This window comes from Citrus clementina, unplaced genomic scaffold (genome assembly GCF_000493195.1).
Source record: "Citrus clementina cultivar Clemenules unplaced genomic scaffold, Citrus_clementina_v1.0 scaffold_1, whole genome shotgun sequence".
Lineage (NCBI taxonomy): Eukaryota > Viridiplantae > Streptophyta > Magnoliopsida > Sapindales > Rutaceae > Citrus > Citrus x clementina.
This window is the reverse complement of record NW_006263303.1, coordinates 19,778,595-19,805,894: the sequence shown is the minus strand read 5'-3', so window position 1 is coordinate 19,805,894 and position 27,300 is coordinate 19,778,595. Positions and strand designations below refer to the sequence as shown.

The 27,300-nt window shown below is 40.4% G+C and overlaps 1 pseudogene; it reads right to left on the bottom strand.

Annotated features, from left to right (window-relative positions):
* Positions 1-13,343: 13,343 nt before the first annotated feature.
* LOC112095527 lies at positions 13,344-27,237 on the bottom strand (annotated as a pseudogene).
* Between the last annotated feature and the right edge of the window lie 63 nt (positions 27,238-27,300).

The following is a 27,300-nucleotide window of genomic DNA, read 5'->3' as shown; positions in this document are numbered from 1 at the left end:
TCGCTGCTTTCGAAGAAGAAGAAAGCGAGAAAAATGAGAAAGGAAGAGTCTGTAAAGGCGATTAAGAGAGAAAGTTTTGTGAGTTTTTGATGGATGTTGATGCCTGACTGGAGTGAAGGAAAGTTAATAGCAAAGCTCACCTGATTGATTTACTAAAATCAGATGGACCATGAACTCGTTGTTTTTTATGCTCTCAATATTAATAAAATTACAAAGTTTGAGATAAACCAAAAAAAAAAAGAATTACGGCGGCAACATCGGCAAGAAATGGTGACAAAATGGAAATCAGTGTGCATGTGTAATCATCTGCTTGTTTTATTCCTTTTCCCCCCTTGATTTAAGTTGTACTAAAATGGATAATGAAAAAGTGGAAATCCCAAATGGTGATTTGTTAGTATCAGTTCTTTTTGGCTTTAGTCAGATGATGAAGAATCTGGGGAGGGAATATCAGTTCTCTATTTAAAAGCAGCTTTACTTTTTAATATTAAAAATGGACTCGGCTATGTTGCAAGTTGCAACTGTCGTACCCTAACTTTTGTCTTTTATAATTTAAATGTTGTCAAATTTACTTGAACACCTGCACTAATTTTATTTATATTTTGTTTATAAATCTTAAAAGGATAAAATTACCCTTCTTGACAAGTGATAGAAGAAAATGGATAAGGTGCAGGGGTTTTTTATTTAAATATACCCCATTTGTCCTTAAATGCTAAATTTATACCCCATTACATACATATACCTCTTAAAAGTGTAAAAAGTAAAAAATAACATAAAAAAATCATTTATTTACGTTTACTTCCTCTCTTCCTCTCTCATAAACACAACCAAAGTCGAGTATACTTGACTTTTTACCTGACTTAATTAAAAGAAAAATTTTTATTTCAATTTAAGTCGAGTATTATCAACCAATTACCGAACTTCAATGAAAAGTCAAGAATTTTTGTTGAATGAATATTGGGTAAGATTAAATTAAAGTCGGGTATTCTCGACTCTTTACTCGACTTACTTGAAAAAATTGAAAATTTTTTAAATAATTTTTTATTTTAATTGAAGTCGAGTATTCTCGACTATTTACCAGACTAACATGAAAAAGTCGAGAATTTATGCTGAATTACTAATTGTGTATGGTTTGGTTGAAGTCGAGTATTCTCGACTATTTACCAGACTTCGAAAAGTTGGGTTTAGTTTTATGAGGATTTAGTTGTGGTTATTTTTGTACTTTTTTTAGTTTTTTAGAGTATATATATGTAAAATTTAAGAGCGTTATAATTTTAGGTATATATTGGGTATTTTGAAGGGAATGGGGTACATCCCCCACAATTGTCCCAAGGTGCAGGGATTACGTATTTTGTGGTCGTGAAAAGCCGTGGCAACAACCCCTCTCCTGGCCGCCGGCGATCGTAAAGGAGTCTTAGTTGGGGGATGGAAGTCGAAAGAAGACCTCAGCAAGCCGCACGTGACAGAGATCGGGCGGTTTGCAGTGATGAGTACAAAAAAAACAGTCAAAGAACGAGTTCAAGTTCAAGAGCGTGGAGAAGGGTGAGACTAAGATGGTTTCCGGCACCAATTACCGACTGATCTTGGTCGTCAAGGACGGAAAGAATTGTTACCAACAATGCATAATCTATGGAGGAAGAAAGTAGTGTCGGATCCCTTTTGTCAAAGGTGCAAGTGCAGAGGTGAGGATGTTTTCCATGCTTTAGTGGAGTGCAAAGCAGCGAGGAGGATTTGGAAATTTACAGATCTTGATGAGGAAGTTAAACAGTTGGCTCGTCAGGACATGTTAAGTGTAATTCAAGATGTAGCTTTGAAGAGAAGAAAGAAGGATCTGGAGTTTTTTGTTGCTGTGTGCTGGGCTATCTGGTATTCCAGAAATCGCTTTTTTTTTAAGGGAAGGATGAAGATCCGAAGCAATCTTTTGCCAGAGCAGGAGCTATAGTGGAGTCCTACTGACGAATTAAATCCCAAATGCCCAAGCCATTCCAGAGCACAGCAAGAACAGAAAGTTGGAATGGACTACTCCTCCAAATGGGTGGTTCAAAGTAATGTTGATGCGGCAATCAATGTCTCAAAACAAAAAGCAGGGCTGGGAGCAGTTATTAGAAATTGCAGAGGCAAAGTTGTTGCTGCAGCAGTCCAGGGAATCCCATATCAAGAAAATGCAGCTTGTATGGAAGCTGAAGCTATGCTGCTCGGTTTTCAAAGTACTCAACAAGCAGATTGCTTCCCTTTGATCCTTGAATCAGACTCAAAGGAAGTGGTGGAACTAGCCTTAAGTAAGAAGAGCAGCAAGGCTGAAATTTCGTGGAGAATTGCAGAGATTCAAGAAAAAATGAAAGTCCAGACATCGGCCTCAATTACATATGTCTCTAGGAGCTGTAATTTTATTGCTCACTATTTAGCTAAGGCTGCTTTAGATTTTTACAAGCAAGTTCTTTGGCTGGGAAATTTCCCAGAACAAGTCAAGTGTATTACAAATAGAGCTGTTTGACAAAATTATGAACTTTAGATTTTACGAACTTAAATGAATATTAAACCCTCCGAAAGCTGTTTGACAAAATTATGAATGTTACATTATTATCATAATAATAATTACAGATAGAGCCTTGCTGAGTGAATACATTTGTCTATATTCTTGATTGTTGAACCTTAAATTTTGACAAATCCATTCCACCATTTACCTGCAACTCCGAGATAAAAATTTTCCATTCAACATGAGCATAAGAGTGCCTTGCCCTTGCTCTTTTTTAGTTGCGTATGCTGTCCTTGTATTCTGCTTCAGCTTCCACGCCATTCTAATTCCTGAAATCCTTGGTGTGAGGGCTTCTGAAGTTGTTGGGAACGGGACAGATCGATTAGCCTTGCTTGAATTCAAGTCCAAGATCACCCATGATCCTCTTGGTGCTTTAGGCTCGTCGAATGAATCCATCCACTTCTGCCAATGGCATGGCGTTACTTGTAGTCAAAGGCACCAACAGAGAGTCACAATCTTGGATTTGGAGTCCCTTAAACTTGTTGGCTCCAAATCTAAAATTTTATTTTTAGTTTATAAATTTAAGGGTATTGTTGTCTTTTTGTTGATATTAGTGTTGGATGTAAACAAATAAATACTTTAATATTTATGAAAATAATAAATAAAAAGAGTGTAAGGTGTTAAATAGAATTTTAATAGTGTATGTAAGTAAAAGCTATCATAATATTTGTTAATATTTTATGAATAAAATAGAGTATAAGGTGTTCTGTTAAATTTTACATTAGTTAAATCACAATTGATAAAAATTGAGGTCCTTACAACTCTTGCAACATAACTGAACCCTTAAAAATTGTAAAAGTCTGCATGTGGGCCCTACTGTCGGAATCAATATTTGAAATAAAAATATAAGTTGCCATTGGATTTGATCCGACGGCTACAAATTGTCCCCCGGATTATAACTCCAATCCAAGATACTGGATTGGAAAACTACTCTGTACAGCATATCCTCCAAATGAAGCTTCGATCATAGGTAAGAAAAATGAGTCTCTTAACGTGGCAGAGGACTAGGAATACTAATTTTTCTGTTTTGTATTTGTCTACAAGTTGCAATGGATCTTTTTTAATGCGATTTTTTTTTTTTTGCTTTTTGAGATTCAAGAGTGATCATATATATTGTGCACGGAATACGAAATCAAGCGCACCAAATAATCACAGAAAAATAAAAGACACAGAATTTTACGTGGTTCGGCAATATGCCTACGTCCACGGAAGCAAAAGAAAAATAATTGTATTACCAACAATTATTAGAGTACAAATTTGAGTAGAGAAGCCTCACTTTCCCAAAACCTAAATACACCCAGTACTCTCACACACACTCTTCAATTGCTCACACTCTTAGAACTTTATAATTGCTTCACTTGTAATTTCTCTTAAGCTCTCAAATTTTTGGGATGAAATGGAATGAAGAAATGCTCTCTATTTATAGGCACCAACACCTAACATCTAATTTACATGCAATTATTTCAATGATTTGGGCCACCATTTCTACCTTTTGAAAAACTCTTCAATTGCATAAAAAAAGTCTTCATAAAGTTGCAAAAATTCTTCACTTTTGAAAGAAATTATGCATGCGATTCCTACCTCCTCCAAAAGTCAATTATGCATGTGGCTCACCTCTTATTTTTCAACCGATTTGAATAAACAAATCGTCAATTTTGACTTTTCAACAATATATGAATTAAAAAAAAAAAAGACAAAACAAATAACATATATTTCTAACACGGAAGAGATAATTGATCGATGTCAATTCTCAAGGCCTGGCTAGTCTTTTCATTTGAACGTTCTATTAAAGGTTATTAACTTCTTGGAATGGGAGTCAAGAATGGAAGACTGGAAATGATTCCATTATTTACTTGCTTATTTGATATTTGAGAATGTGAATGAAATTTGCGAGGCCCACCAAATTTTAAAGGTGGGAATGAGAATCTCATTTCTATGGGAAGGTAGGATTGTGATTTTCATTTTCTAAATTAATTATTTTACTATCCCTTAATTTATGAAATTTTGATTTTATTCCTATTACATAATTAAATAATCTTAATAATATTAATTATACTAATAAGAAAATAAACAATTATAATAATAATAGTATTAGTAGTAACAATAACACAAGCCGATCTTGTAATCTAATGGGAGAACCTATACCTAGAAAGTTGAGGGGCGTAGGTTCGAGTCCTGCCAGCAACAAAAACTTGGTATTTGAACTTTGGTTCCCCTTATAGTAATAAGAGGGAATTAAATTAATAGGAAGTTAGGGCTTTAATTTCCCTACAATAATAATATTAATAGTAGTTATTATTGATTTAAAATAACAACAACAACAACTAGTTTACTCAAAAACTCATTGTATTACACTCAATATTATAATAAATATGCCAATGGTTTCTTTAAAAATGTTTGCTTATTTATTTTACATAGAAAAATACATAATTGTAACTAAGGACATTTTTTTAACTTGTAATAACTCCTTCGCTTACCAGATGGATGAAACGTATATCATCATGACATCTGGCAAGAGTGGAACTAAGGACATTTTTATGACTTGTGACAACTTATTTGGATTACAAGACAGAAGTAAATACATCAATTGGAATTTTGTTGATTTCGATTCAAGTATATAACTTACTTTGATTCTTATTTCTCATGTGATCAATTCCAGCCTGTTCTGATTTCAACTCATTGCAATTTTTGTCAATTCCAATTCCAAGTAAACAAATTGCTAGTCTTATTAATTTTTCTCATAGTTAACCATTGGGGTATGATTGGATGCAGTTAAAGACAGTGGAATAGACTAATTTTATAAAAAATTAATCCCAACATAGTATTTGACGCAAAAAGTAAACTGTCCACTTTGCCAAGATCAATGTAGTTGTATTTACATCTAAAGCAATAGCATGATGAACTAAAAAGTCTCTGGGGCCTATTGTTTATTTGACTCAAAAAGTAAACTAAGGATAATGCAGGTAAGGCCCACCAAATAAATCTTGTGATTTTGAATTTTTTTTTATGGATGCGTTTGACATACTATAGTGTATTATATTATATTGTATTAAGCTGTAATACAATATGATGTTTGATGTAGCTTGCATTGTATTATTTAAAATAATAATTTCTATTTTAATATTTATATTAAATTATAATCAAAGTTTCATTTATATTCTATTATTATTTATATTCAATTAATAATTTAAAATTTTATAATCAAAATAAAAAATTTTCACCTTGACCATCCTACTTTAGTACCATTTGAACTATATTTTGATACCATTAGAATCATTATTATTAGGGCTATGCAATGGTCAACTATCATCGGCAAAGGAATTTCCATTCACCATCGATCTACATTCAAGGTTTTGGCACTACTGTGAAGCCCCGACAATGAGAATTTTAATGATACCAAATTTTAGGGTAAAACATGATGTCATGCAGTAGCCACCTGTGGCTAGCCGCCGTCGAACTTTCGCTAGTAGTTCATCAGCACTAGCGGCAACATACTTGAATTTTTAATTTTATTAAATATTATACATTTTTATTTAGTTTTGTTATTTTAATTAAAGAAATTAAAAAAATAATGTGAACAGTGCCATCTCACACAAATCTAAAATTTTTGGGTTCATCTCATTATCAAGTAACACATTACTTACTTTGAGATCTCTATGTATAATCCTCAATCTAGAATTATGGTGAAGATAGAGAATTTGACATCTCTATGAATATGTGAAGGGTGAGCCGTTTGCACTAAAAAAAAAAAAAAAAATCATCACACCCATAGAAAATTTGCAAGAAATTTGACTTATACTTACAACAATGGAAACAAGGCATTTGATGTTAAAATTTTCTAGAAATTCGACATATTGAGTCAGTATTGGTACCTTTTCCACCGCAAATTATTTAACATGTTCGTTGCCCCAATAATTGAAAATTTTAAAAAGACATATATATCACTGGCCATCTCACAAACTATTAAAAAAAAAGAAAAAAGAAAAAAGAAAAAAAAAACACAAAGCTATATTGCCAAGGTGTAAGCAACTGGTTAAACAACACTGCTATCCTATTGTTTGTTATAATAAAATTAATTAAAGAACAAAATATCTGTAAATTTGGACGAACAAGTCCTGATTTTTTTTTTTTTAATGTTTTCATTTGTCACTAAAATGAATCAGCAAGCCCAACTCTACTCAAGCAATGCCTGAATTCAGGGCAATGCAAGCACTACTAATTATAAGCAGCGCCGACATGATAATACCAATTAATTTTGCAGATTCTTGGAGAGGCGAAATGAGTTTGATCCCAAAGGCATAAACCTACCAATTATAAGTTGAGCAAATTCCCCAACCCTTGCATGAGAATTGATTCGAGTTCAGTTGCCAATTCAATCCAACAACATTGAAGCCTGAACAGAGCATCTTACCAGAAAGGATACAGCAACTTCTTTAGGAGAGAGAAAATAATAGAATTAAAAAAAGAAATCTAATCAAGGATACTTTAGGAAGTACAAGAGGTTTTGCTTTTATATGGTAAAATTTAATTTTTCTAATTTTAAGGTCGTTTGGGCCCCATAAAAATGCACCTTAGACCTATTTTTAAATAAAAAATTTTATTACAAAAATAATCTTAAATAAAAATTACCAAAAACAATAAATAATTTAATTATCTAAATTATTGCACCAACCATAAAACGGTTATTTGTGGGGTATTAAGAGGTTTATAGAATTAAAATTTAATTTTAAGATTTTGATAGGGGATATGTTAAATAAATGGATGTTAAGAGAAATTTAATAAGTTCAAATGATTCCATCCCTCTAATTAATTATAGATGTGTGGGGTAAATGTGTTTATTGAATAATTTGATGGATTGCCTAGTGATGAGCTCATGCTTCACCAACTCAAAAGGGGCTCATTTCTCTTAACCAAATAATTTTTCTTGATATCTATTGAAATAAAATTTTTAAATAAGTACTCGATAGACTTTCTAAAAAGTATGTTATAAGTTGTAAAGAAAATTTTAAAAGAATTTTATGGATTCAATTCGAATAGTCTCACCATTAAAATATTTGATAAATTTAGATTATGAGACAATCCATTATAAAATCGTTTATCATACTTGTTTAGTCAATTAATCGTAAAAGAGTGATGTGCGTGTATAATTACAAAAAAAAAAAAAATTACATGTTCAATATTTTTGGTCATAGATTATTATGATAAGTAGATTACTTAATTTTTGTCATGTTTAAAATTTTGAAAGTACAGTAAATACTGTAACAAAAAGATTTTTCTTGATGGGTGTCCAATTTTCATGCGTTTGGAAAATTTTTTTTCATGAGATTGCGATGCTATCGTTACGGGGTCACTCGCATAAAAATAAATAAGAAAATCAGAAACCGCCGGATTCATCAACCAACCGAATTAATGGTTAGTAAATAGGGTTTTGAAAAAGAAGAAGACAACGGGACACGAGCCCAAAGACTTTAGATATAATTGGGGTCCATTTGTAGTGTCGATAATAAAGATGATCTCTCTCCCATTAAAGTCTTTCTTGACTTACGCAACGTAGACTTTAATCATGATTTATGGTTGGTTGAATGAAGCTCAAAATTTTGATAACCTAAGTTATATTAAAAGTTATAGTCGTGGTGAAAATATATATATATATATATATTGATGCGAGATTTTAGTGTCTGCTCATTTACGATCAGGATCTCTTTTTAACTCTTAAACTTGCAGCCTACCGAGTATACTTCATGTTACTCTTCTAGGCGAATAGAGGTATGCCTCTTGCAACTTCTTCTCGACGAACTCCTGTGCACACAAATTAGTCAGAGCACGCTGGAAGTTTTCTCCGTGTAAACCCTTCAACGCTCAAATTAGAAATTTGGGTTGACTTTTTAAGAAATTCTGCCACTGATCTCGTGGCTCCCTAGGCAATAAAATACCTATGAGCTTTTCACAGGTTTTTCCTAGAATGCTTTTTTTTTCTTAATTTTTATGTAAAAGTGCTTAACCTTTTTACCTTCGTTGATTACCTCTTTTATAGTCTTCCTATAAATTTAGCCCCCCATGACCCACGTTCACCACCTCCCCAGCTCTCAGAAGTGGATGCTTGAATATTGTAGTTGCGGCCGAGTGGATTTCGTGCTTAGATTTTCGAATAGAAGTGCACACCCGTTAACTGTTATGGACTGGGTCTGTCGACCCCGGTCTCCAGCAGGAAGGCTCTCGGTTTCTAGCAGGAATCCTGCTCGTGCTACGGTCTAGCATAGGGTGTCCTTGTAATCGAGCAGAAAATGCCTGCTTTTGGCTACCTGATACCAGACCTCACATGTCTGCTCACTTATAAGAAGGTCGACTTCTCGTTTAGGGTATAGCTGGTCACTTCATAATACACCCTCAAACATTGTAGTTAAAAAAAAAATTGGGGTAAATATGATTTTTAAATAATAATTTTGATAAAATAGTAAAAAATTTTTAAAATTTTTATTATGATCATTAGGATAAAAATAAATCATCCCAATTTTTATCGGTAAGGGTGGTGGATTTAGCATGTGAAAGACAAAAAAAATAAAAGAAAAAATCATTTGGGTTTATAATTAGAGCGCTGCTATATGCCCCGAACTTAACTATGAATTTGCCAAAACGCTGTGTTTTAAAACGGTCACTTTTCCTTTTTAATTGCAACTGTGCAGCACATGTGTGTGAGTTTTAAAACGGTCACTTAAACCGAACGACGTTGCTTCTTCAATTCATTGCAGCAACACTAACGGTAGCAACAATTCCAGCAGCAAGACTTGTTGATTCCAACAAGACTTGGGCACTTGTTGTATTCAATTCATTGAAGCAATTTCACACACACATATCAGCAGCAACAAGTGCCCAAGATAATAAAAAACAATCAGGAGTTCACACTAGGGATGGCAAAACCCTGGGCCGGGTCCGGGTATTGCAATGACCGGACCCTGCCCGAATGCAATCGGTCTGGGTTTGGGTCCGGGTCGGGTTTTAATTCTAGTGCCCGAATTTTATATATATATTTAATATTATATGTGTATATATTTTTTATTTTTTGATAATTTTATAAGTTTTAAATTTATTTCAATAAAATTTAACATGAAAATATAAATTTTAAGTATTTAAAACTTTATATATGTATAATAAATGAGTCAAATAAATATAAATATTTAAAATAATATATTTTTATAATTTTTTTAATAAAATCCAGGTTCCGGGTTTATCAAGTGATACCTAAGATCAACCCAACTTTATACCCGGGCCGAATAACAACGCTCGGGTATGATCCGGGTCTAGACCGGGCATATATTTTTGCCACCTCTAGTTCATACACACAAACACAAAAAAAAGAAAAAAAATTGCAGCAACAATTCGAGCACCAACTCCAGCACCAGTAACACTTCTAGCAAAAAAAATTCCAGTAACACTTCCAGCAAAAACAATTCTAGCAGCAACAACTCGAGCATCAATTCTAGCACCAGTAATGGTTCCAGCAAAACAAATTCCAGCAGCAACAACCTGGCCAAGGGGAGTCGTGTGGCGCTTTGTGAGTGGATGAGGAGGGAGAGAAGTTGACCCGCAAACCCGACTTGACCTGCAAACGTGACCCGGTTGGATTTCACGATCCCGACCACTCTACCGGCCGATCAAGGTATTGATCTGAAGATTGGAAGTTGGCCATCGTTTCCTTGCCATCCTCGTCGCTGAAAACCAATAGGAACACCTGCGATTTAGCTCGAAAGAACCGTGGCTCTAACTACCTCCGTCGCCGTCGATTTCGTTGGAGTTTGGACGCACCACCGCGTGAGTTCTACTCCCTCGATCACGTGATGGCGGTGGTCTGTCGTCTGTACCGGCTGTTCGCGTGGCCGTTGGGTGATTGCTATTTGTGGGTGTGATTGCTATTTGTGTTGGAGTCTTTGGTTTGTCAAAAGGAAAGTAACTTGGTAGCGTTTTTTACCCATTGTTTTCATTTTTGTTTTCATAATACAAACATAATATATGTTTGGTGAGATGGATTCAAAAAACAAATCACAAAATAACAAATTCAGATCCAGTGTTATAACTACAAACATGAAAATGTGTTTAACATGTTTCCTAAATATTACAAACTAAACTCAAAAATAGATTAAGAAACAAAACTCATTCTCTTCGGCAGCAACCCTCTCCCCCCTCTCATTGTTCTCGATCTGGTCACCCCCCCCCCTCCCTGCCATCGTTATCGATCTAGTCACGGCAGCAGTGCTTTCTCCTTTTCTTACTCCAACAACATTTTCTCTCTCCTTATCTCCTCATCCTTTTCTTCGGTAGCAGTCTTCTCTCTACCCGCTCTCTCTCTCCTTTTCTCCCTCCAACAACACTTTCTCTGCCGCCGCTGCAACTTCGTCTCTACCGCGGTTGTCCTTTGGTGTGCCGTTCTCTCTCCGTCGTGGCCGTTGCTGCTCCGTTTGAGCATAGCCACTGCTGTCCATCTCCGTGTAGCCACCGCCGCTCCTACTTGATCGACTGAACTGCTGCATCTCTCTCAGCTTGCTGGTAATTTTTTTTATTTCAGTAATTGTTTGAATAATTTTGCGAGATTTTTTTAAAGCATGTTAATTGTGTATTCCCTCTATTCAAGCCAAAATAATTTTGAGTAATTGTTTTAGATTATGAGTAATTGTGTTGATTTGAAAACAAAACCGTGTGAATATAGTTTTGCTACACTTTGATTTTGTTTGCGGAATGGAAAAAAAAGGAAGCGATGAACTGGAATTGGGGGATTTAATTGTTGTTATGTTGTTGCTTCGTGTGCTTTGTTATTATGAGTTTTAATAATTTTGAGTAATTATTTTAGATTATGAGTAATTGTGTTGATTTGAAAGCAAAACCGTGTAAAAATATTTTTGGTACACTTTGATTTTGTTTGCAGAATGAAAAAAAAAGGCAGCGATGAACTGGAATTGGGGGATTTGTCTTGCTGCTTTAATTGTTGCTATGTTGTTGCTTTGTGTGCTTGGTCATTATGAGTTTTAATATTTTCTCTCTGTCATTGAATCGAAATGCAAGCTGGAAATTGTAATTTCAGATAAATATATTTGGGGAAAATGATGATTGCCGAATAGCATTGTATTTGTGTTAAGGATGCAGAATACATATATCTGTTTTTGTTTATGCCATTAATTTGAATTGGTGAAGTTGTATTGGAATATTTTTTATTTTGGACTGTTGAATTTTTAATCTATGACATATTGGTAAAATGGCTTTCATGCTATGTTGAATTTGATTAATTTCAAAAGTTTGAGCTATGTATGTTTAGAAGTAGTTTCTTTAATTTCATTAATATTTGATATATGTTATTTTTTCTAATTTTATAGTAACAAGATATGGATCCACATGATGTTGGTGGTGAGGATAGCAAGATTTGGTTACCAGCTAATGTCGCAGAGATGAATGCTATAAGAGATGAGATTGCAGCTTCTATGAGGCACGATTACACATAATGCATAATGTGTACTATATAATTTTTTATAATTATTTTGTTTAAATCATGTGTTGCAATATACATCTTAATTATAGTATAAAAACAATGACAATGTAAAACTTTTTTTTAATTAATGGTAATTATAAAACTTTATCATTATTTAATTTTTTATAATAATTTTGCTTAAATTATTATGGTATATTCGTGTATGTAATATTGTCACAATTATTTTCTAACTATAATTATAACTTAAAATGCTTAGTAAAAACTGTTTTTGAAAAAGGTATTACCGAACGCATATTATTTGGTTTTATCATTTTCAACTATATCTACCACACGCATATTACTGTTTTCAGTTTAGAAATATAGGATACAGAAAATGATACCAAACGCATATTTAAATTCAAAATACAACAACTGCAAAACACTATTTTCATTTTCATTTTTATTCTTAGAAAATTCAAATTCAGAAACAATACCAAACGGACCCTAAGAGACTGCGTGAGTGTGGTTTCTGATGCAGCGTTTTCAATTGAATCAAAACGACGTCGTTTTTCTAATTCGGGGCGCAATTCCGGATTAAATTCAGGGGAAATAGCTTTTTCCTTCTAATTAACCTTCATCAATCTATTAAAATAGCCTCTATACATTCATAAATCTACAAAATTTAAATTTTAACTTGAACTTTGAAACTCACGCTTTATTTAAAAATAATAATGACCCACAACCCAAAACATTTTTCTATTTCAAAAATAGATTCAAATTTATCAAAAATAATAATTAACCACTCCACCAATCACAAATTTTATCTTTCTTGTTCTAAAAAGAAAATTAATGCTTGAGTTAATTTAGGAAAGAACAATTCGGCGGGTTTACAGGAATGAAGGGAATCAATAATGTCTTGCTTTTACTTAATTTAATTCTCGGTTAATCATTTTTTTGGACCCAACACTGCTCACAGTACCTCTAATTTACAATTTCTATATGAACATTAGTCTACATTCTTTTTTTTTTTTTACCAAAAAAAGGCTTAGCCAAGCTAAGACACAACCGAATGGGGAATCATTGTCCCATACATATCATAACAAAGCCAAGGATCATGACCTACAGGAGGTTCATGATAAACATGAAATCCGAGAGGTATAGAGCCTGCATTTTTGGCCAAGTAGTCAGCTGCCGAATAGGCCTGTCCTCTGAACTTTTAGATCCACAACATGCATTCACTGGATGATCCTCATCATTTTTTGTCCAATCATTTATCTTAACTTTCCATTTGGTTGACATATTACTGCTTTTGCACTTGACAACGTACAATAAGGCATGATACGACAAATAGATTCTCTACCGACCCTCCAACTTAGAGATCGTAAATGTATTAGTTGAACATGATTCAGGCGTGCTTGATGAATAATCTTGCCTGGTAGATTTCCTGTCCGCCAAGTAACCGGGTTGCTTTGGCTGAGGCAACACAGTCTCACTGCCCAACATCAAAATCACTGAGGGCATGCTTGGCCTGTCCTTTGGATGCTGTTGCACGCATAACAAACCGATGTGGATGCATCGTATCACTTCAGCAAGATTGAATGAGCCTTGAATACACGGATCGATTAATTGTGAAGGCATGCCTTCGTTCCACAACTTCCATGCCTACAACATATTAAAACTCTTTTATCATCTATAGTTTTTTAGTTCAAATTATGTTACAAAATGTCGTATGCATTTTACCTACATGTCCTATAAGGTTAAGCTTGTTGTCGGAATGATAAAATCCTCTATTTTTCTTTCCACTTATTATCTCCAGCAATAAAATTCCAAAGCTGAAGACATCGGATTTTACTGAGAATTGCCCATCACTAGCGTATTCTGGTGCCATATAGCCACTTCAAAATATGAAAATAAATCAGTTAATTTTTATTAATCAGTACAAGTGAATCGTAAAGATCACTTGACTAGAAGTACTTACTATGTTCCAATCACTCTTTTTGTGTTTCCTTCTGTTTCGTCTCCACTAAAAGCTCTTGCCAAACCAAAATCTGAAATTTTTGGATTCATATCTTGATCGAGTAGCACATTACTTGCTTTGAGATCTCGATGTATAATCCTCAATCTAGAATCTTGATGAAGGTACATAACACCCCTAGCAGTCCCACAAATAATGTGGAAACGCTTGGACCAATCCAATATCTTACATCTTTCTTGATCTACAAATTACCGCATAAAGGTTAGTACAAAATTTTCTGAAATAACATAAGAAACGTCTATAATCAAGGCACAAGCTAGCTGAATATTTTAAGGTTATAGGGACCCAGACCAAAAATGAAAGAGTTCAGGCTTTTGTTGGGCATGAATTCATAAATCAACAATTTCTCCTCTCCCTGAATGCAGCAGCCAAGAAGCTTTACAAGATTTCTGTGCTGTAATTTGGAAAATAGTATAACTTCATTCTTTAACTCCTTCAATCCTTGCTCAGAAATCTTCGAAAGCCTCTTCACAGCAATTTCCTACCCATCCACTAGCGTGCCCTGCCCAGACATATATGTGAATTTAGTTGCCCGGTAAAATAATTATTTTTGACTGGCAAGTTTCAAGTTTACCTTGTAAACAGGTCCAAAGCCACCTTCTCCAAGTTTGTTGTTGATTGAAAAGTTATCGGTGGCATTAGCAATTGTAGCTAACTCAAACAGTGGTAGCTCCAGGTCCATGTTTTGAACCTGATCAGTTTCCCTCTTGTTTTCTGTTTTCTCTGAAATATTGGATAATATTAACTGAAAGCACATATGCAGTACGTATACTGGGCAAACTACTAACTAGTAATTACAATTTTCGTGTTCTTGATGAGGAGGTTCTTTCTCTGTAAATTTGTATTAAAGCTATTTTCCAGTCAATATGAAAGTGTAAGTAAATAAAGAACCATAGGTGAAAAAGAGGTGTGTAATGATATAACACTAAATGCAAGTAAGTAAATATGCTATTGCAACAAAAAATTTACAAGTTTAATTACCTTGCCCCTGATCTAAATGATATGCACTGTTAACTCTTTATCTTGAAACAAATATACAGTTATTGCTGCATATAAAAATTTAATGTACTCTTATAAATTTAATATTTATAAGAGTTTGATTTCCCTACATCAAGTCGTCAATGAAAATTTGTGAAGGAAAATGGAGTGCTATTATACCTACTATATTTCTCCTGTTTTTGTGAATCAAGTAGCCAGCTATGAGCACCGCAGCTAACAGAGCAGCTGTAGGAACGACTATCACCACTATCTTTGTTGTAGGCTTACCTTTTGCTCCTTGATCAGTGTATTCTGATATAGCAGAGCAAGTCAATAATCAAATGATTCAAGTAGCAAAAGAATTATATGCATAGATGCTATACCCAGAAACTGCTTTATGCAAAAGGAGCTTCTCAATCAGAACTCAATACTAAATTGCACAATAAAAATGTGGAACTAGTCTAACTGGAGTGGTACTCGTAAGTTCCCATAATGGAGTGACAAAAACAAGTCCGCGGGTACCTATCTCTGAAGCAGACATTCGAATATACAAGTCCTGCCCACCATCTGGAAAGTCTCTCATGTCAATCAGTTCACCAAACCACATGGCACAGCCACTGCCTCCTCCTCTGATATCTAAATTTGTGTACGCCATACAAGAAGAGTTTTCTAAGCACTTCTCCCTGCATTCGTTGAGATTTATACTTTTGCTCACCCGAGAAGGAGTAGCATCTGGCAATTTCATCGAAGTGAATTTGATGGAGCCATCTTGTCTAGAGTAGTTTAACGACTTATCACGCACACACCCTAGAGACCAGTCCACATATCCCCTTGACTTTGGTTTAAAACCTTTTAAACAGTGGCAAACAGGCAAATCGTTAATGATGCAAACGCCACAGGCTCCACAAAGGGCATAAGTGTCACATAGATCTCTTGGCAAATTTGAATACTGTTTGGGGGATATGTTTCGACGACGACCAGGAGTGATGAGCAGGCGCCTGGTAGCAGGGTTCCTCGAATAGGTATATCTTGCAAGAGTCTGGTAGCCGGGGGAGCAGGAGCAGGAGTATCCTGCTCGTCCATGAGTACGGCATCCACGAGGTCAGTCTCCTGTTGGGAGCATAAAGTCGTTCCTGCTATATTCCTACTAATGGTTGGGTCGAGGAGACCCAGTCAACGACAGTTGGCGAGACATGCTCTCCAGTCTGAGAATCAAGGCGCGAGGGCCACGCAACCACCCACGACTACGGCAATGGAGCATCCACTTTCGAGAAGTGGGAGGATGGCGAGCGCAAAGGGAGGAAAGGCCTGAGCTCAAAAGTGGCCTATAAAAAGGTAGCCAACAAAGGTAAAATGGTTAGCAATTTTGAGATTATAACAGAGAGAAAGGAAATTCTAAAAGAGAAAAAAATGACCTAAAAGCCATAAAATTTGTGGCAAGCGTTCCCAGAGCCTTCATATCTGACTTGAGCGTCGGAGGGTTTACGCCAAAAAAACAATCGGCGTGCTCTGACTTGTTTCTGTGGACGCAGGGATACTTAGGGAAGAAAGTGTACGAGGAGAGATCCTGATCGAGGTGAGGTTGATCGAGCAGACATCCTGGTCGTTGGAAGACGTAACCAGAATCTCGCATCAACATTTTGGCGCCGTCTGTGGGGAGCTGAGCAAAAAGCTTCTGTTGATAGCAAGAAGAGAAGGGAAGCAACTGAAAAGCAATGGAGACAGGAGGAAGTAGTGCATAAGGGGGTGATATGAGGCTTAACGATTCCGTGACGCTGAGGGAGATAGCCAGTGAAGCACGGGAAAAAGCCATGTTCGACCGGATGGAACGGATGGAAAAGCAGATGGAGACCTTTACAACCATCCTGCATGAGCTGCGGAGCGAACGAAGGGTAACCCAGGAAGAAAGGGTGAGAGGTGGTGGAATGGCACCAGGTCCCGATAGTACGAGGAGAAGTCAAACCACCGGGAGATTTGGTGGTGAAAGAGGTAACATACCCCTGCGGGGAGAATTCCATAGAGAGGAAGAGCAGTCCCCGGTAAGACAGATTTTTGACGAGGACGATAGGGTGGCGAATGCAGAGGAAACAATGCTGAGGCAACATTTGCATGATGTAGAGCAAGAGCGGGATTAAGTTGCAGCACGTGACCCTGGTCGTGCAGTGCAGCTGGAGGAGGAAGTGCGCAGACTAGCGCAGATAATTGACGACATGCAAGGAAGGAGCAGAGCTCCTGGTTGGAGGATAATGCTGGACGGAGAATCACCGCTCGCAGCAGAGATCATGAGGGCAGTTATTCCGAGAGATTTCTGCCTCCCAGACCTTAGATATTCGGGAAGAACTGATCCGCTGGTACACATAGAGCGCTTCAACGACATAACTAGGGTACAAGGATTATCTCAATCCCAAAGGTGCAGGGTGTTCCCACTATCCCTTGAGGGACGTGCACGAGAGTGGTACAGGAAACTTCCTCAGGGCAGCATTAAAACCTTCGAGCAGATGTGCCAGGAATTTGCAGAGCAGTTTAGTGGGGCAATGGCACTAGAAGATGACATGATGGAGCTGAAAAGCATGAAACAGGGGGAGCAAGAAACCCTTCGGGAATTCATCAAGAGGTTTCATCGTGTTGTCCTCGACTTGGGAGCCTTCAACCACCCTCAGGCGTTAAGGGGATTGAAAGAAGGGGTGAAGATAAGAAGGTTGTGGTACAACTTGAGAAGCCCAGTTATCCAGACGTATGCGGCCGCATACGAGCAGGCTAAGAGAGACATTGAGATTGAAGAGGAGAAGGCAGCACGGATTAAGACAGACTAGTTAGAATGGTTGGGGAGGAAAGAGAAGAAAGCATTACCAGGGAATGGGCCGATCAGGAGGAGGGACCACCAGACCTCGGGTAGTGGAGCAGGAGGTCGGGTAACTGCTTACCAGCCTCATCAGAGGCCACCACAGTATCTGCGCAGCAGGGCGCAACCTCCTCGTTCCTCAACTAGGGAGCCTTGGAGAAGGCATGATTCAGCATATGGGGGTCTTCATCAATATTCCCACAGTAGCAGAGGGAGCAGACCAGAAGTACTGCCAATACCCCCAACTTAGAACGGAGCAAACAGAGAAAGAGCAGTGCACCTGATCGACTAGAACTAGGACTATGGGCGGTACACTTCCTTGAAGATGTCCCTGGACGAGGTGTACGAGGCCATAAAGGATCGGGGGTTGCTATACCTCCCTGCTCCAATAACAAAGCTACCCAGCAGGAGAGATAGGGGACGCTATTGTAAGTTCCATGGCACTCATGGCCACACTACAACAGATTGCAGAGATCTTAAGACCTAGGTTGAAGATTTGGTGAGAAATCGGTATCTGGACGAGTTTGTAGATGGGACCTTCCCAACGGTAGCCTCAACAAGTGAAGGGGAGCAGAGTGACAGGAACTTGAGGCGAGAGCAACCTGCAGTAAGGGTTATAGCTGGGGGCCCAACATTGGCCGGAGATTCCAACAGGTCGAGGAAGAATTATGCTAGATACGCCATGACCAGCAAGGAGGTATTCTTCAACACCCCAGCGGCCAAACGTGCAAGAGTTAGGCAAGTGCCAATCATGTGGACAGATGAGGATGAAGAAGGGATCTTATACCCCCACGAGGACGCTCTGGTCATCAAGGCCACTGTTGCTAGCAAGAAGTTTGACAAGATACTGGTTGATACAGGGAGTTCAGTTGATGTGTTGTTTAAGTCAACCCTGGAGGAGATAGGAATAGCAGACCTGAAGTTGGATTACACCAATACCTCCTTGAAGGGGTTTGGAGGAGGAAAGCTAGTCCCTCTGGGCGTGGTCGAGCTGCCTATCACGATTGGGAGCTCCCCGACAGAAAGGACAATGATACTAGACTTTGTGGTAGTGGATGAGGAAGGACCTTACCAGATGATCCTAGGCCGGCCATTTCTGAGGATGAGCAAAGCGGTGCTGTCCAACCATTATCTGGCTTTGAAGTACCGGGTGAATGGGGTAGTTGGAGTGGTACGAGGAGACCAGAGGATCGCAAGAAGCTGCTACTCCTCGGCAGCAAGGGAAGCAATGCAGATAACATCCCTCGATACCCGAGTAGAAAACAAGAATGGCAGGCAAGAACCTGTAGAGGATCTGAAAACAGTAAGCCTGGGACCAGAGAATCCGGGAAAGACGATCAGGATCGGGTCGAGACTTAAGGGAGAGCAAAAGCAGGAGTTGATGAAATGCTTACAGGCTCATGCAGATGTGTTTGCTTGGACACATGAAGACATGCCAGGGATTGACCCTGAGGTAGCATGTCATAAACTGGCAATAAAGAAAGGTGCTCGGGCAGTAAGGCAGAAGAGGAGGTGCTTTAATCATGAGAGGTATGAGGCTATAAATGGCGAGGTGGAGAAGCTCTTGAGAGCAGGGTTCATTCGGGAAGTCAATTACCCTGAATGGATATCGAATGTGGTGTTAGTAAAGAAGGCAAATGACAAGTGGATGATGTGTGTGGATTTCACAGACCTTAATAAGGCGTGCCCAAAAGACAGCTTCCCTTTACCAAAGATCGATCAGCTGGTAGATTCAACGGCTGGACACGGTCTGCTTAGTTTCATGGACGCGTTCTCGGGATACAACCAGATCCCCATGTACGAGCAGGATGAGGAGAGCACGACTTTCATCACTAACCAGGGTTTGTTCTGTTACAGGGTAATGACATTTGGTCTCAAAAATGCTGGGGCCACCTATCAGAGGCTGGTGAACAAAGTCTTTAAGCCGTTGATTGGGAAAACCATGGAGGTGTACGTGGATAACATGATCATTAAATCCAAAATCCCGAAGGAACATGTCAGACGCCTCGAGGAGACATTCGGGCTTTTGAGAAAGTATAAGATGAAGCTCAACCCGGAGAAGTGTGCTTTTGGGGTCGAGTCAGGAAAATTCCTTGGATTCATGGTGAGCCATAGGGGGATTGAAGTAAATCCCGAGAAAATCTAGGCGATTGTGCAGATGAGGTCTCCTCGTAACCTGAAGGAGATGCAGAGCCTCACAGGGAGGTTGGCGGCGTTGAGCAAATTCATATCCAAGGCTACAGATAAGTGTCAGCCATTCTTTCAAGTGATAAGGAGGGGAAAGAAAACAGAATGGACACAAGAATGCGAGGAAGCCTTCCAGAACTTAAAGCAATACTTGCAGCAAGCTCCACTGTTGTCCACACCGAGGGATGGGGATAAGTTGTATCTGTATTTGGCGGTATCGGATCGGGCCACCAGTTCTGTTCTGGTGAGAGAGGAAGGAGGAGTTCAGTATCCGATATACTACACCAGCAAGGCCCTGCTCGACGCTGAGACCAAATACCCATCGTTGGAGAAATGGGCACTTGCTCTTGTAGTTGCGGCTCGGAAGTTGAGGCCATATTTTCAAGTATTCCCAGTCTCGGTAATAACAAACCAGCCATTGCGTCAAACTCTGCACAAGCCAGATGCTTCTGGTCGGCTAGTCAAGTGGGCTATAGAGCTGAGCGAGTTCGACATAGACTACAAACCCCGAGCAGCGATAAAGGCTCAGGCAATGGCCGATTTCGTAGCTGATTTCACAGAGCCCGAAGTATGTTTAAATCGACGAGATGTAGTTACAGACAGTGACGAAGCTCAAGTATGGCATATGTCTGTGGATGGGTCATCAGGGGAGCAGGGTTCAGGAGCAGAGATTGTCTTGGAAGCCTGGAGGGGGAGGAGATCTCTTATGTTGTAAAGTTAGAATTTGCAGCCACAAATAACCAGACAGTGTATGAAGCCTTGATAGCAGGTTTGGAATTGGCTAAGGCCGTGAAAGCAGTCAGAGTGAAGATCCGAACTGATTCCCAGCTGGTTGCGAATCATGTCAGTGAAATATTTCAACCAAGAGAGGAGAAGATGGAGCAGTACCTGAAGATAGTCAGGCAGATAATGGGGAAATTTGAAGTAGTTGAGGTGATGGGAGGTCCCTGGCCCACAAGGTTCTAAGGCAGGGATATTTCTAGCCGACAATGCACCAGGATGCACAGGAGAAGACCAGGAGTTGTGTAAACTACCAGAGTTTTGAAAGTTTCTCCAACCAACCACCAGAGAAGCTCACCTCTATGGCCTCCCCTTGGCCATTTGCTCAATGGGGAATTGATCTGATCGGCCCGCTACCAAAGGGACGAGGAGCAGCAACACATGCAATAGTTGCTATAGACTACTTCACGAAATGGATAGAAGTAGAAGCCCTTAGCAGGATCACAGAGAAGAAAACAACAGACTTTGTATGGAGAAACCTGGTCTGTCGATACGGGATCCCTTATGCCCTGGTAACGGATAATGGCAGGCAGTTCGATAATCACAACTTCAAGGATTTCTGCCAGAACCTCGGGATAGAGCTGAAGTATTGCTCGCCTGCTCACCCCCAATCGAATGGACAAGTAGAAGCAGCCAACAAGACAATCAAGAGGCTTTTGAAAACCAGGCTTGGAGCAAAAAAAAGGTGCATGGGTTGATGAGCTGTCAGGTGTGCTATGGGCATACAGAACAACCCACAAAACAGCAACTGGGGAGACACCATTCGCCTTGGCTTTCGGACACGAAGCGGTCGTGCCAGCTGAGATAGGAACGACCACGCACCGGACAGATCATTTCAATGAGCAGGAGAACGACGAGCAGATATGTTTGAATCTTGATCTGCTAACCGAAAAGAGGGAGCAAGCAGCCGAGCGATTAGTCATTTACCAGCAGAGGGTTGCCCGGTATTATAACCAGAAGGTGAACATACGGCAGTTCAAGGTCGGAGATCGGGTGTTAAGGAGAGTGAACCAGAACACCAAAGACTCGACTCAAGGAGTGCTCGGTCCGAATTGGGAGGGGCCATATAGAGTCAAGCAGCTAGTTGGACCAGGAGCTTACAAGCTGGTTCGCACGGATGGCCACGAGGTGAAGCGCCCGTGGAACGCAGCACATCTCAGGAAATATTTCCAGTAAGAGTCGTTAATATTTTCAAGTTCTTTCTGTTCGTATTTGCTGTTATTTATTTTATAACCAAACAATTTCATGTAAGTTGAATCCTGCAATTAATGGAACGTCGAGGAATCTTATTCACTTGAAACTGTGAAAATTTTCTAAGGCATGCAAAGGCTCACCAAGTCTCAAAGCCTGTTTATGGCGAGACAGAAGCCAAGCGTGCCAGGATCTGCTCGACCACGCAAAGGCGAGCAGAATCTCCAAGCATCGAAAAAATTTCTAAGGCATGCAAAGGCTCACCAAGTCTCAAAGCCTGTTTATGGCGAGACAGAAGCCAAGCGTGCCAGGATCTGCTCGACCACGCGAAGGCGAGCAAAATCCCCAAGCATCGAAAAAATTTCTAAGGCATGCAAAGGCTCACCAAGTCTCAAAGCCTGTTTATGGTGAGACAGAAGCCAAGCGTGCTAGGATCTGCTCGATCACGCGAAGGCGAGCAGAATCCCCAAGCATCGAAAAAATTTCTAAGGCATGCAAAGGCTCACCAAGTCTCAAAGCCTGTTTATGGCGAGACAGAAACCAAGCGTGCCAGGATCTACTCGACCACGCGAAGGCGAGAAGAATCCCCAAGCATCGAAAAAATTTCCGAGGCATACAAAGGCTCACCAAGTCTCAAAGCCTGTTTATGACGAGACAGAAGCCAAACGTGCCAGGATCCGCTCGACCACGCGAAGGCGAGCAGAATCCCCAAGCATCGAAAAAATCTCTAAGGCATGCAAAGGCTCACCAAGTCTCAAACCCTGTTTATGGCGAGACAGAAGCCAAGCGTGCCAGGATCCGCTCGACCACGCGAAGGTGAGCAGAATCCCCAAGCATCGAAAAAATCTCTAAGGCATGCAAAGGCTCACCAAGTCTCAAAGCCTGTTTATGGCGAGATAGAAGCCAAGTATGCTAGGATCTGCTCGACCGCGTAAAGGCGAGCAGAAGCCCAAGCATTGAAAAATTTTTCTAAGGCATGTGGCAAAACCATATGCCAAGCCAGAACCTGCTCAACCAGACGAAGGCGAGCAGATTCTTAAACGAAAAATAACTCATGATTACAACACAAGAAAGTAATCAAAAATATTTTTATTAATGTGTTAATAATTAACAGAGGAGATAAATTTCATAAACGTTGTTCATTACAATACAAGAAATATATCAAGAAGATGGCGGATCAGTAAGCCGAGCAGCATCGGTTGGCTGGACCTCCTCAGGTGCAGGGGGAGTATCACCAGTTGCGTCCGGGGGGTGCTCGCCTCGGCAACGGCAGCACGGGTGCTCGCCTCGCCAACGTCAGCAGGGACCGCACGAGGAGGAGAATTTTCCTCCTTAATCACGATCGGCTCTATCCCTTCGGCATCTTTCTTGGCCGCCTCCTCGTCCATATGTTGAGCAACACCAGCTACAAGGTCATCCATCTTCAGATCAGGATGCTGCTTCCCGAGGACGGCCATGATGCAACGATAGGAATGCCGAAGTCCCTAGTCGTACTGGTTGTCGGCCTCCCTCTCCAAATTCTCAACCTGAGCCCGGTGGGAATCACGTAGAAATTCGAGCTGAGCCTCATACATAGCCTTCTACCTTAGCAGATCCTCCTTGACCTTGGTCAGCTCCTCCTCCAGGGTAATGGCTTTTGCTTGAGCAAGAGATTCTTGCTCCATCAGCTTAAGGTTCTCAACATTCAGCTCCCCTGCTCTCTTCTCGGCAACGTCAGCTCTGGTAGTCGCTGACTGAATGTCCTCCTTCATCTGCCGATTGTAGCGGCCAACCTTAGCCTTGTAATAGGTGATCATGCAGCTGAGGTGGAAAGCGCTATACTGCATGGCTCCCACCAGTTCACCCAAGGTGCAGCCGTCAAAGTCCTCCAAGTCCTTCTTGCTCACGAGTTTAGATAACTCATTGAGATAGGGGACCAAGTGTTCTGCTCGGCTGTCAGGTAAGCGAGACCGAGGCCCGACAGGAGGAGAAGAAGAAGCAGGATCTGTGGCTGCTCCACTAGTTTCCCCGACCTTGGCAGGAGCAGGAGGAAGAGTCTGTAAGGGAGGAACCTGCTGCACGATGTTCTTTCGCTTCGTAGCAGGAGCATCTTTGTTCTGGTCCCGTTTGGTTGTTGGAGGCCGAGAACGTTTCCCGGTCAGAGCTCCAATCACTGCGTCCTCCATCTTATGGCCGGGGGGCACCAAACGAGACTCGAGCAGGTTGTAGGTGGTTATCAGCTCTCGACTCGGGCAAGAATTAACCAATACGGCCTCGACCCGTTTGAGCTGGTCAGGTTTAAGCGGGAAGTGAACACCCCAAGAACCTGCAACGCAAACAGACACTTGGTTAAGAACAAACCAATAAAGCGAGAACAATTATGAATACGAGGCATCTAAAGCGAGCAGGCAACCTGGGACCACGAAACGGGGTGGGACGCGATAATCGTTCCCGTCAATTTGTGCAACTTGACCCCAATGACCCCCAGCAAAAAAGAATTTCCTCTTTCAAGTCCCACCACCACCAGTTGGAAGATCAGTTATGGGTTTCCTGCTCTTGGTACTAGATTGGAAGTAGTACCAGCCGGCATCTTTAGGGCTGCTCTTTAGCTGGTATAGGTGCTTCACCTCATCAACCATGGGCTCGCTTTGGCAACATCTGTCCCACAATATGAACAGACCAGAGAGCACTCTCCAACCATTGGGGTTCAGCTGACCAGGAGCCAGATTCAGCCCGTTAAGTATCCGGGCAAAGTAGGGTTGCAAGGGACACCTCAGCCCAAACTTAAAGCTTTCCAGAAACAGGGTAACATATCCCCTAGGAGGCCGGCTAGGTGTATCCTTCTTTCCTAGGATCTTGAGAGGAATTTCACCAGGAATGCTATACCTAAGCCGGAGGTCATCCAGCTCGTTGAATGTGGTCGTGCAGGTCATGTAATCAATAGCATAATCCCGCGACAAGGCTCTACCTCCTACTGTACTACGCCCTTCTGGTCGCGGTGTTCCTGGTGAAGATCCCTCACCAGAATCACCTCCTTGATCCTCACTTAGGGTGTCTTCCGAGCCAGAAGGTCCCTCCTCACCACTACTTCCGCTCGTGGAGGTTGTTTGGGGGGACATCCTCCTAGCGCTAGTCCCGACGCTAGACCTAGTGGGTTCTAAGGGGATCCCGGGGTCAAAAGCAGAATCAGCGAGCAGACTAGGCAAGAAACCTAGTTCGTCGTCATCAATCTCAACGACCTTCTCCTTACCCTTCGACATTCCCTAGGTAATAACCAAAACACCACCACCAACTACTACCCCAAACAAAGCAAAGAAAAAAGAAGTTATCTACAAACTATCCGAGACCGAGGAGAAAGAAGTAATACCTGAAGTACTGTTTCAGTCGGAGAAAGGCAAAGATGGGGGCTTTTATGCTGAAACTTCTTCGCCGGAGAGACAAGGACATAGACGGTGGAAATGGCTAATTTCCCTTCGAGAGGTTTTGGGTTATCTTATTGGAAGAAAAACTCTTGGATAGCCAGCATTTAATAGCACCGAATCCCGAGGGTCTCGTAACCGTCGGTTTGAAATTCAAATGGAGGGGTGGATCTCCGCCACATCACCTCATCCGCAATTAAATGCGACACGACTCTTGGTAGCCTTTTCCTATCCTGCGCGAGCAAGAACTGTCGAGTTTCTACTGTTGGCTCACTACGCTACCCAACACAAGAAACTGGGGGACTGGTGTTTGGGGGATATGTTTCGACGATGACCAGCAGTGATGAGCAGGCGCCTGGTAGCAGGGTTCCTCGAATAGGTATATCTTGCAAAAGTCTGGTAGCCGGGGGAGCAGGAGCAGGAGTATCCTGCTCGTCCATGAGTACGGCATCCACGAGGTCAGTCTCCTGTTGGGAGCATAAAGCCGTTCCTGCTATATTCCTACTAACGGTTGGGTCGAGGAGACCCGGTCAACGACAGTTGGCGAGACATGCTCTCTAGTCCGAGAATCAAGGCGCGAGGGCCACGCAACCACCCATGACTACGGCAGTGGAGCATCCACTTTCGAGAAGTGGGAGGATGGCGAGCGCAAAGGGAGGAAAGGCCTGAGTTCAGAAGTGGCCTATAAAAAGGTAGCCAACGAAGGTAAAAGGGTTAGCAATTTGGAGATTATAACAGAGAGAAAGGAAATTCTAAAAGAGAAAAAAACAACCTAAAAGCCATAAGATTTGTGGCAAGCGTTCCCAGAGCCTTCATATCTGACTTGAGCGTCGGAGGGTTTACGCCGGGAAAACAACCGGCATGCTCTGACTTGTTTCTGTGGACGCAGGGATACTTAGGGAAAAAAGCGTACGAGGAGAGATCCTGATCGAGGTGAGGTTGATCGAGCAGACATCCTGGTCGTTGGAAGGCGTAACCAGAATCTCGCATCAACAAATACAATTCCCAACTTTGAGTTGCTTTATTCCATATGAATCGTTGAAGTAAATAGAGTGTTTGGTTCACAACAATCCTTGAGAAAGCAGCTTTATCTCTCATATCGAAGGTATAGCAGAGCTCATCCTCATTAGAGACTATGCTGAAGTTAAAAATGGGGTTTGGCCTCAATGGTGAAGCACTGAATTGAAGGCCATTCCATGGGCCACTCCTGTGAAACTTTCTTGATCCCTTCCACATGATTAACTCAGGATTATCTTGTCGTTCAACTGCCCAAATAAAGTTTCCAGGAGACGGGTCGTCTGGGCTCTTCCATGATGTTATACGCCGCTCAAGACCAGTCTTCAAATCCCACCCGAGCTTCATTCCCGGTAGCAATGTATCAGAAGGATAATCAAAGCTTTGCCATAAATAAGTTTCAGAACCACCATCTCGTTCACCTCTGAGGACAAGATTTCCTGAATCTAGTAGCTGCAATACAACTGGAGTCCGGACTTCTTTGCTCAAGTTTGCTGACCAAACTACACTCTTGTCCTGGCTTGTTAAAACAAGATTGCCCGTCTGGTTTACAACTAACAAGCCAGAAGAGTCATTAATGGGGTTGATTCGGTTTGCAACCCAAACAACAGTTTTAACAGGCATATTTTTGTACCAAATTCCCACGTAACGATTCTTGGAACTAACAGGACTGAAGAAACCAAGCTCAAAGCTTCCATCTTTTGAAACTAAGGTCCTGCCATCGCTGAGGGACTGAGATGAAGAAATGGTATCGGAAGCAAAAGAGGATTCAGACAAGAAAAACAGTAACTTACAACAGATGAAGGAAAACAAAAATACATCCATTTGTTATACTCTATAGGCGTAGAGCCCTCTCTAACAAATTAAATAAATATAATTAGTCTGCTG